At 21.7% G+C, this 12,297-nt stretch overlaps 4 annotated features.

Moving 5' to 3' along the window:
- Positions 1-2,537: 2,537 nt before the first annotated feature.
- Positions 2,538-7,281: a repeat region.
- Positions 7,282-8,181: 900 nt separating this feature from the next.
- Positions 8,182-8,521: a repeat region.
- A 70-nt stretch (positions 8,522-8,591) lies between these two features.
- Positions 8,592-8,763: a repeat region.
- A 2,390-nt stretch (positions 8,764-11,153) lies between these two features.
- Positions 11,154-12,297: part of a repeat region that runs on past the window's edge.

Here is a 12,297-nt window from a genome sequence, read left to right as displayed (position 1 = left end):
GAATATGAGCTTCAAGCCAAACTTCCATATTACTATGACCCACTTTATGGATATGGTCTTGGATATTATGGATTTAAGAACTTCCTTCCATCAGCATATCCAATGAACTATTATTATCCAATGAGAAATTATTATTCAGCTGCTATGCCATATTATCCATATTACTAAATTGGATGTCTTATGATATTTTATAATTTAGTTTGACATTTACTTCATTGTACAAGTTCTAACAAAACAATGTACAAATATTTAAAGTTTTATTGTGTTTGTAAATTCATATCAATACATTTGTGTTTTTTTTTACATCATTACCATCTGATGAACAACTGCTTTTTTATATTGTGTGGTACATTTTTGCAAATGAACGTTACTTAACTTTCATAATAACAATCATTTTTGTACTTTATCAAAAGGATTAAATGTTAATATCTTTATGAAATAACGTTACACATTTTGACAGATAAAGAAATTATAATGATTATTGATTCATTAGATTATTTTTCACGTATTTTGGTTGTTGTGTTTCATTATCCTATTAGTGAACATTCATCTTATTTTATTACTATGTTGGTATATTCATATTTAATTCTTATTGTCTCTTATGGTTGGCTAATATCTCTATTCCACGCTCTTGTTTTTGGTGTTTCATTATTTAAATTTACATAAATTATTCTATTATTTATTTACAAATAAATCTTCTCATTCATTTATAAACAAATAAAATGTTATGAAACTATAAAATAACTAAGTTAAGTTTCAGTATAACTTATTGTTTTTATTTACTCTCTTTCATTTATTGTTTATATGATATATTCAGTTTATATTCACCTTTACTCTCTAAACATTATTTCATTATATTTTTCATTTTATTATTCATTTATTTTTTTATTATTATTTAAAATGGAAATTATAATATCTTGTTTTTTCATAATTCTTACAAATTATTTATTGAATATTTCATTTATTGTGATTATTTTGGAAAATTACTTTTATTTTAGTCTATTATTTATTTTTAATTTATCTTGGTGAATTTTATACATTTCTACTTTATTACTAAATATTAGTTTTATCATTTTATCATTTTGTCATATCACTCATTATTCTTATGTGTTTTATCTTCTATATAAATATATTGTCTTTTATGAAATATTAATTTTTATTGATTATTTTTTGTTTCAATTCATTGATTATTTCTTTATTTTATATTCTTCTTTTGATGTTATCATTTTTATTATTAGTTATTTTCATTTGGGTACGAAAATTAGCAAAGAAAAAATGCATCTAAATAATTTACAAAAAAGAAAAAAGATGCAAAAAAATTTGCATCCATAGAATATTCAAATTATTATATTTTGCTCCTAAAATAAAAATAAAAAATATGATAAATACAGAATATGTAAATATTTATGTTTATATTTTATAATCATTTCTATTCATTTTGTATGAAATATTAATGAAATAAATGATTTGATGAATTATATTTATTTGTATTTTTATTCTTTTATTATTATGTTATTTATATTTATATTATTATGTTATGTTATTTATTTATTTCTTTTTATATTATTTATATCATCTGTTTATCTATATATTATTATATTATTCTTATTTTATGTTTTTTATGTTTATATTATTTAGATTTTCTTATTGTTATTCTTTTCTATTTAGATGTATTTGTTTATTCATCCTTATCATTTTTATATTATTATCATTTATATCTATTTTCATTTTATATTCATCCTCTTTTGTTTTATATTAATATTAATTTTATCTTTTATACTTTGATTTTATTATTATATCATTTTTTAGCATTTCTCGTTTTATTTATCATTTATTCTTATTATTCTTTTGTTTTTCTATATTCAATCTATGTTATATATTCATATCATTTTCATTTATATTTTATCATTTATTACATGTTATAATAACATAACACTTATGTTTGATTATATAATAAACATCATGTTTAAATTATACACATAAATAATAAACATAAAAAAATAATACAATATTTTCATCAATAAAATATTGTTAATCATTTTACATCATTAAATTAGACACTTTTATTGGATATTTCTAATTTTTACAATAAAAAAAATGCACCATTTATTTCCTCATTCTTTTCTTCTTTTATTATCTCTTTTCTTTTATTACGATTTTTCTTCTTTCTTTTTATCTTCTCTCCTTTCTACTTTTATTCTTTCATCTTATTCTACTTCTTACTTTCTATTATTTCTTTTTCTTTGTCGTTTATATTTCTTTCTTGTATTATTTATCAAATTTATCTTCATTTATTCATTCTTTTTATTTCTTTTTTATTAGTTCTTGAGTATTGTATATTCCTTTAATATTCCATTTATATATTATCAAAATATATGTTTTATTGAATTTATGTTGAACAAAATATTAAATAAATCAACACTTTCATTGTTAAATATTCATTCTTTATTCTGAAATGTTGTTTATGTTTAATATATTAAATGAATATGATGAGTGAATATCAATATTATTGTTTATTGATTTTAAAACAAATAAATATTAAATTAAGGTTTAATAACTTTTAACATATTGTTCAAGTGAGAATTTCTTCCCTTCCTTCACTCTCCTGAGAGTCTTCTTCTTCTGGTATTTCTACATCTCTGTATTCTCCAGAATAGTCTTTACAATATCTCATAAGATCTTTCATATTTATTATTACGTTCTCTTTTGTCATTATTTCCCTTGGTATTTCTATTCATTCTGCTTTTAGTAATCTAACTGTTTCTTTGTTTATTAATCAACCAACTGTTATTACTACTGGTATAACTATTACTCATACTAATCTTTCTATTTTTCTTATATGTTCGTGTAGTTTTGAATATATATTAATCTTATCTGTAAATGCTTTACTTATGTTTTTATCTCTTACTATTCTCATATATATAATCATTGCTTCTTTCTTGTTTAAGTCTCTGATATAAATGTCTGGTCTTTTATGAAATTTACCTTCACTTCTGTTTACTATTTCTTGATTCCAAACTATAAGTATTTTATCTTTCTCTATTCTTCTTTCGTTCTTTCCTAATTCTTCTTTCCTTATTATTATTTTTTTGTATTTTCTTCTTCTCTCATCTTCATCTTTTCTTTGTTTTCATATATTTGGTATTTAATCTTTAATCTCCTCCATATATATTCTCCTATTCTATCATGTTTATTCATTTGTGTTTTCTTAGTAACTATACAGTTCAAAAGAATATGATTTATTGTTGCTATTTTATTACATATTGGACATATTGCATATCTCATATCATGTTTCATTAATGCTTTCCTTACTCCTACATTTCTTGCTTTCTCTTCCATCTTCTTTATTTGTATATATGCTTTTCTTATAACATTAATTCCTTTCCACACTTTAATTGTTTTCTTCTGTTCCATCGTTTTATCTTCAAATCCTTTCAATATTTCACTGTTTACTTTCTTGTTTCTCCATTTATTGATATAATCTTCTTGGAACTTCTCTCTCACATACTTAATTATTCTGTTTTTATCCCGTTTTCCTCTTTCTTCTTCTACTATTTTCCTAAATTCTTCTTTGTTTATTCTTTTTTTCAACATGCTTTATACAATCTATTCAACATTCTATTCTTATTTTCATTTATTCCTATCATGTCTCCTATTCTATTTCCTCTTTTCCATGTGTAATATAAAATACTTCTTATTAATTTAATTGCATATTCATCTCTAATGCTTTTCAATCCATCTCCCATTTTATTTCTGTTTACATATAATCTACTCGTACACATTCCTGCTCCAATAATCTTTCTTTCACTTCTATCCTTATCATTTTATCTATTTCAATCAGCTTCATTATAGGCAATTTAACTACAGATGCACTATATGTGAACTTAGGAATTATTTCTGTATTAATTCTGTTAATATAATTCATACTACTGTCATTCCCTTTATTGTTTTCTTTTATTCCTTCTTCTATACTTTTACTTATTCTTTCTATGCATCCAACATCATCATTTCTTGTAAATTGATAAACACCTAAATACTTATATTGATGTTCTGAGTCTACTATTGGAATGTCTTTCATATTATCTTGTATTCCTATATTTCCTTTCTTCATTACTCCACTTTTATTTACATTAACTTCCATTCCTATTACTTCTATTGTTTCTATTATATTTTTATGCACCATTTCCATTCCTTTCTTTGTTTCACTTGTTACTTTAATATCATCCATGTACGGTACGTGTGTCACTTTTATTCATTTCTCATTTATTTTATCAATAACATCAGAAATGATAATCATTTGTAATATGAATAGGAGTGGAGAAAGGGAATCTCCTTGTAATATACCATTCTTTATTTTAACTTCTCTTATTTCTTCTTTATATCCATATCCTATTCTTATTCTCCATCTACTACTCATACTGTTTATTAATTCAGTTATTTGAAATGGTATTTTGAAGTATCTTAATACATTTTCTAACCATTCATGATTAACTGTATCATATGCTTTTCTAATGTCATAGAATGATTCTAAATATCTTTTCTTCTGTACTTCTCTTTCATTTCTTTCTAATAAACTGTTGATATTTACTTCTTTTGCTGCTAGACTTCCTTTCTTATTTACTTATTGACTCTTATTAATTTGGTATTTCTCTTCATTATTTGCTAGTTGTTCTTCTATCTTTCTCTTTATGATTGAAGTGAAGATTTTCATTATTACATTAAGACATGTTATTGGTCTATAATTCTCTGCTTTTTGATATATCCTCCTTTGTGTATTAGAATAGTTCTTCCTGTTAGCATTTCTATTGGAATGTTTTTTGGAGTGTCTAACCATTCATTAACACTACAACTAATCTGTCTCTAACACTCTCTAATATTTTCCATTAATATCCATGCATATTGTCAATCACTGGTGCTTTCCATGATGGTATTCTTGTTATCACATTCTCTATGTCTTCTTTTGTGATTATTATTCTTTTCAAATTCATTCTATTACTCTCTTCACTTATCTCTTTTATTCTTTCATTCTCTTTCTTTATTCTTTTTCCTCTGTTATATATCTTATTCCAAAACTCTTTTGTATCTTTTTCACTTGGTTTTTCTTCTTCTCTTCCTATGTTGTTTCTTGTTTCTTTCTTTCCAGTATTACTCATGATTTTGTTTCCGTAGATTCTTGTTCTTTTACTTTTGTTTAAGTCTACTTCTTTTTTCGTCATTTCTTTTAAGTATTCTAATTGTTTTATTTCTTCATTTACTTCTCCCCTTATCTTTTCTTCTATCATTCTTCTTATTCTTAATATCCTTCTTAATTTTTTATAGTTTCCTCTTATTAGCATGTCTTTTAGTTTATTTATCTTGCTTTGTATTACTACTCCATATTCTTTCTTAAATCCTATGAATTTGTTTTCTAAATACTTCTTTATTATGTATGTTATTCGGTAAATGTCTTCTTGTATCTCTTTAATACCTCCTTCTTTCCATTCCCATTTTTTCATCTATATATCTTATTATCTCTTCATATATTTCTTTATTGAAATAATATGTAATGTATATACACTCTTTGATTTCTTTTCTTTTACTTTTCTTTATTAACTCTTCTATGTATTCTATATCAATCTCTTTTTTTCTTTTTCTTTCTATTAATCTCTCTAATCTTTTCATTTTCTATATTATCTTCTTCTTTAATCATGTCATCTACTTTATTATTAACGTATTCTATGTTTTCTTTTTTAATCCCTTTACTTCTTTTAACTGTTTTTATACATTCTTTGATTGTAATATCAATATGATATTCTTCTAATATTCTTTTTATTTCTTCTTTTCTTAATTTCATTTTTATTTTAATATTCATTATGTTAATTCCATAACAGACATATTCTTTCTTCCTTAGTTCTGTTTCTTCTCTTCTCCTTGCTGAACTTCTTTCTCTTCTTTCTTCTCTTGTTCTTCTTCTATTATGGTCATCTTCTTCTGTTCTTTCCCTATTATATTCATCTTTTCTGTCCCTGATGATGCTCGTCGTATAATTGTCCCTTGTTCCGTCTCTTTCATCCTTGTTCTTTTCTTCTTTTGTCTTTGAAAATTTCTTTCTTCTTCTTCATTTTCTTCTTCTTGTTCTTTAAGTATTTCTTCTACGTCCATTCCTCTTTTTTCTATTCCATTTATTAGTATTTGTGTTTTCCTTCTTTCTTTCATTACTTTACTTTCTATCACACTTTTATCAATTTTTCTTTGTAGGTATTTGTTCTCTATTCCTTTCTTCTCTTCTGCCTTTTTCTTCATTTCTTCTTCCTTTTCCTTGCTTTTCTTTCTTCTTTTCTATGTTTTCTTTCCTTTTTTCTTCTATTTCTTTGTCTTTCATCTTTCTAATATTCTCCATCTCTTCTTTAAGCTTGTCTATCTTTTCTTTTGTTTTCTTCATTTATTCTTCTCTCTTCTTGTTGTTTTCTTTTATCTCTTTCTTTTCTTTCTCTTGTTTCTCTAATTTTCCTTTATGTGTTCTGATTCTTTCTTCTTTTTTATATATTTATATACCATGTGTACTTTTTAGTCTTTCTATTTCTTCCTCTCTTTTTCTAGCTTCTTCTTATTTTTCTTTTTCTCTTTATTCTTTATCTCTTCTTGTTTTCTCTGTTTTTGTATTTCTTCTTTGCTTTTTATCGTCATTTCTAACTCTTTTTTTTCTTTCTCAAATGTTATCTTCATTTTCATTATCTCTTCCTCAAATTCTTTAGAAATTTTTCTTCTTTCTTCTTCACACTTTCCTATTATTGTTTGTCTCTTCTTCTTGTCTTTCTTTATTCTCTTGAATTTCTTTTCTTGTATTATTTCTTCTTTCTTTTCTTCTATTTCCATTGGTATTTCTTCTTCTTTTACCTTTGTTGTTGTCTCTGACTTTTCTCTAACTAGTCTCTTAATTCTTCAAATCTTTTCATCCATTTTTGTATTGTTTTTGTGTTTTCTTCTTTCCTTTTATTCTTCCATCATTGTCCTTTCTTATAATATCCTTTATTCTTATATTTTCTTCTTCCAAACCGTTCATTTCTATGACAATACTTGTTAATCCTTCTTCTAGGCTTATAATAATTTTGGTTATAGTATTTTCTGTAATAACTTGAGTACTCTGGTGTTCTGGTGAAAGTGTTATTATGGTGATAGTACTTCTTATAGTAGTTATTGAACAATTTACGATTATTGTTCTTTTGATATTGATTATCATAATTATTGTCTCTAATATGTTTTAACTCTATTTCTTGTTGAGTAACTTTGTTGATAAAATCTTCATGGCATTTCGGAGCAAATGATATCCAATTTTGATTTTAAAACAAATAATAAATGAATATGAAATAATGAAATAAAATGAAATAAAATAATGAAATGATAATGAAATAGAATAATCTAATATTGAACAAATCAAATAAAGAATATATTGAATATATCATTATTGTTACTTTATTATTTTTTATTTCAATTATTAAATATTAATAAATTATTATTCAAGAATATTTAATTGATTGATATTTTACAATTTCATTTTTATTTTATTTAATAAATGAAATATAAATAATAAATGAATGAATAATAATTTAATATATGAAATAATAAAAAGAAAAGAAAGATAAATAATAAATAAATATGATGGATTTAATATATAATATAAATTATTATCAAATATAATAATATAAAATGTTGTTTTATTTTTATTTCAAAATATTTTGCATCATTAAATTTTGCGCTTTTTTTATTTGTTCTTTCTTTTTATATTCACATATTTCTACTTTTATTCTTTCTTCATCATGTTCTACTTCTTACTTTCTTTTTATTCTTTTATATCATTCATTCTCTTCTTTGTCAATTATTTGCTTTTTTTCGTTGCCTATTATTTTTATTCATTCTTAATTTATTTTCACTCATTTAATTAATTTCAAATAATATTTTTTCATTTATATTATAATAAAATTGTTTCTTCTTTATTTATTCATATATTGATGAATTATTTTATTGAATGTATAAATAAGAATTTCATTTAACATCACTATGAAATAAAATAAATGAAAAATCGTGTTTTATTGATAAATAATTAGATTTAAAGCAATAGATTCAATAAAATAGATCAAAAGAATAAAAAAGAAAAAGATAAAATAAATAAATCTAAAACACCAGATAAATGATATGAAATAAATAAAAATTAGATAACTAAGTGTTAATAGAATTTTCATCTATTCTTTCTAGTTTAGAGGAGACTAATTCCTTCTCTTCACTATTTAAAAAAAGAGTAATCTTTTTGTTTAACTTATCATTTAGGTTTTTCTATGGACATGAGAAAAACGATTCTTTCTTTTATTTCTTCTTATTTATGTCTTCTCAAACCTCTTCACTTATTTCCTTATTTTTAATCCTTTGGTTGTTTTCTACCTTAATTTTAATAAATTTCATTTTTCTTATTTTTCTTTTATTTTATGAAAGAGCGAAGAGAGCATTTCATTACCACAATATTATGTTTAATTTTCTTTTATTCTTAACCACACTTTAGTAGAACCTTTTTCTTGGTTAATACTTCCATATATTTATAATTTCTTTTTTTAATACCAATTCTTAAATTATAATAAGTAATATTCAATTATAATAAACTGTTAAACTATTTGCAATATTAACTAATACATTTCTAGTTCAAAGACACCATTATAACCAAATAATAACGTGCAGAGTCAAAATATGAATTGTATTAATGTTCATGTGTAGTGTTTCAGATGTGTCACCTTTGATATATAAACAAATAAATAACAAATAAAGAAACCGAATATTAAAGAACGATTCTTTGTTGTATTTTCAAATTAATAAATACCCAACATTAATGAAATAATGACATGAGTAATAATAAGAATAATTCAGTTTAAACAAGATGAAACAAAACTAATGATAAATAATCAATATTTTATTGAATAAAATATCATTTAACATTCTTATTTCTTACATTAATTAATTCATTTATAATTCATTCTATTTAAATTATTGTTTATTTAAAACATAAATTATTATAAATTATATAAATTTATTCAAAATAAATTCAAATAAAAATTCATTTAGTTTATTTAATGTTTTTAATTACTTCATCAAATTGTTTTGTAGAAATAGAATCGTATCGTTTCTCTGATGATATTCAATCATTCTACATACTTATTATTATTTCAAATATTTCTTCTTTATGATGAGTAGTACTGATAAATTATTTTCTAGTTCTTCTTAGTCAATAAATTTAATACCTTCTTTTACAAACACAAACACTTTGGTAATTTTGTGTTCTATTTATTTCAATTCTTGTTGTTGTTAATTTTTTGAGTGAAGAATGATTTATTTAGTTTCAGTTCTTTCAAATTCTCATTTATTATAACTATTTTCTTCTATGTATTTCATTCTTTTATTTCTTTGCAATTTCATTATTTTTATTTATTTGGATGTGCTTTTCTTGTTTAATTGTTCGATCTTTTTTATCTTTTTCTTCAGTAATATTATGATAAGCAGCGTCTCTTTTGCATTTCTTCTTCATTATTTGGCGTTAATAATCTTTTCCTTGTCAACATCCTTCAATTCCATTTTATCTTTGTGTATTATTATAATAAGATGAACTTTTTGACCCATTAAATTACATTGGAAATGAATATTTTCTAGTCATTCCAATAAAAATTTCCATCAAATTTTGTTGTTATTTATCTATTTTTGTTTTCTTCTTTTCTTTAAGAACTTCTTTATGAATAGAATAATACCATTTAATCAACACGATACCAACATGTCTCCAAATATCTGATATTGAAAAAAATCATTCCATATTATTTTATTCATTGTTTTATGAAAACATTCGTTGAAATTCAAAATAATATTAATTCTTTGAAATTCTTTTTGTTCTTTTTTTAATATAATCAACTATTTATTCAAGATATATTCTTTCTGTTTCTTGTAATACACACATATTAATAATAATTATATCTCATTTATCACTTTCTCATTATTATTATTTTGTTTCTTTACTTTCTGATTTTGTGTCATTATTTTCTTTGAAAACATTCTTTTTCATTTTGAATTTACAATATATAATTTCAATAACTTGTATTTCAAAGTATAAATAATTTAATTTATTTAATATTCATTGATTGATTGTTAGATGATAGTCGTTTTAAATAATAATTAAACATGTCAAATATTTATCAAATTGATGAATTGAAGTTATTTATTTATTATTAAAAAACATTTCATTTTCATTTGAAATAAATAACTACAATTTTACATTTTTTAAAAATATTCATCATATTATATTTTATTTAAATGAAAAACAACAAAATATTTTTAAAAATAAAATATTTTATCGAATGTTACATAACCATTATTTTAATTATTGTAATTTAAGATAATTTTTCTATTAATATTATTTTTATTTAATTTTACATAAAAAATGTATTTTTGAATTAAAAGGAAATAGAAAATATTTAAAAATAAATGAATAAATTTATCGATAATTTAACATGGCAATTTTTTAATTATTGGTTTGAAATACAAACATTATTAAAAATAAATTTGTAATGTTATGATTGAATAAAAAATGCATAAATAATTTTACACTAATTTTTGAAATATATTTATTATATTTTTAATTTACATTAACCATTTTTTTTTTATTTTTATTTAGTCACAATGATTATATTTTTATTCATTCATGAATTATTAATTTGAATGAATGATGATAATGATGTTAAATAATCAAAATAAATGAATGAAATATGATTAAATTGTTTATTATTTTATCTTCAACGAACAAAAGAGAAATATTTATAATATTGATGTTTTTCTCATCTTAAATATTTTAACAATTAAAATATTTATTATTTCTTCTATTATGTTGTTATTTAATGTAATTTTATCATTTTGATTTTCATTTTATTTGATTTTTTATTATGTATTTATAATAATTATATCATTTCTATTCTCTTTTATTTCTTATTCTTATTTTATTATCGTATTTTTTGTTTATCATTTATTATCTTTATTAAATTATTTGTTAGAATTAATGTTGATAAAACATGAAAATTCAAATCACAAAAAAGAAATAATAAAAATAAAACAGAATTGAATCTTCTTCTCTTCAATTTTTTTGTTATTTTAAGAATAAAAAGGTGAATTATTGGATATATCCTCAATTGGATTTTCTTCATATTGAGAAGTGATTATTTCAGTTTCTTCAATATGCTCTATTGATGTAATAGAGTTCATTTCTAGCATACTCGCATTAGATTGTTCTTCTTCTAATATGCTGCCAGAATTGAATGTGTAAAATATTAAGTCTTTCATATTTTTGATAATTATTGTTCGTAGGATTTTGGGGAAGTCTAATTTTAATTTTAGTGTTTTTAATCTTCTTGCTGATTCTTTATGTATTAATCCATTTATTGATAATATAACAGGTATTATTTCTACATATATTAATTCTCTATTGTTTCTTAATTTCTCTTGTAATTCTTTGTATTTATTTATTTTGTGAATATAATTTAATTCTAAATTATTATTTTGACATATAACAACATCTATAATATATCCTTTCTTTTCTTTCATATTTTGATAATATATATCTTATCTTCTAGCATGGAAAGAATTGTCATTAACCAATAAATATTTATTGTAAGTTATAACCATTTCATCATTATTAATACATTTAGGAGGATTATTAAAGTCGATAGCATCAAATTCATTAAAATGGATAATTAATATATGTTTAAATATTTGTTTACAAACATAATCATATTTTGATATTTGATTCTTTTTCATTACATCCTAACAATATATGACTAATAGATGCTATTGTGTTAGGGCAATGTTTACAATATTTTAAATCATCATTTTGGAGTATTTTAGATTTAATATTTCCTGTCATAGTTACTCCTTCTTGCATCTTTATTATTTTGATGAATGCATTTCTTTTATATTTAATGACCTCCAAGTGGCTACTGTTATTTTCTTATCATTGAAAGTGCCATTTGCACATCTTATATATTCACCACATTTCTTTTCTTTCCATTCATTTAAATATCTTTCATTTAATTCATTATTTACCCATTCAAATATTTCCTTTACATTGTGCTTTCTTTCATTTAATTCTATTACATTCATTAATTCATTAAAATTAATTTTCTTACCAAATGCTTTCTTCATTCTTTTAATTATTCCATTTGGATTTTCTTTTATTGCTTCTATCATTTCTCCTATTTCTGTGTTTGATCTCCACTTATATTTTAAATATATTCTTAATAA

Source organism: Entamoeba histolytica, genomic scaffold, assembly GCF_000208925.1.
Source record: "Entamoeba histolytica HM-1:IMSS scf_1104750517675 genomic scaffold, whole genome shotgun sequence".
In the NCBI taxonomy this organism is placed as follows: domain Eukaryota; phylum Evosea; order Mastigamoebida; family Endamoebidae; genus Entamoeba; species Entamoeba histolytica.
The sequence above is the reverse complement of the archived record's forward strand: the minus strand, read 5'-3'. Positions and strand labels throughout refer to the sequence as shown.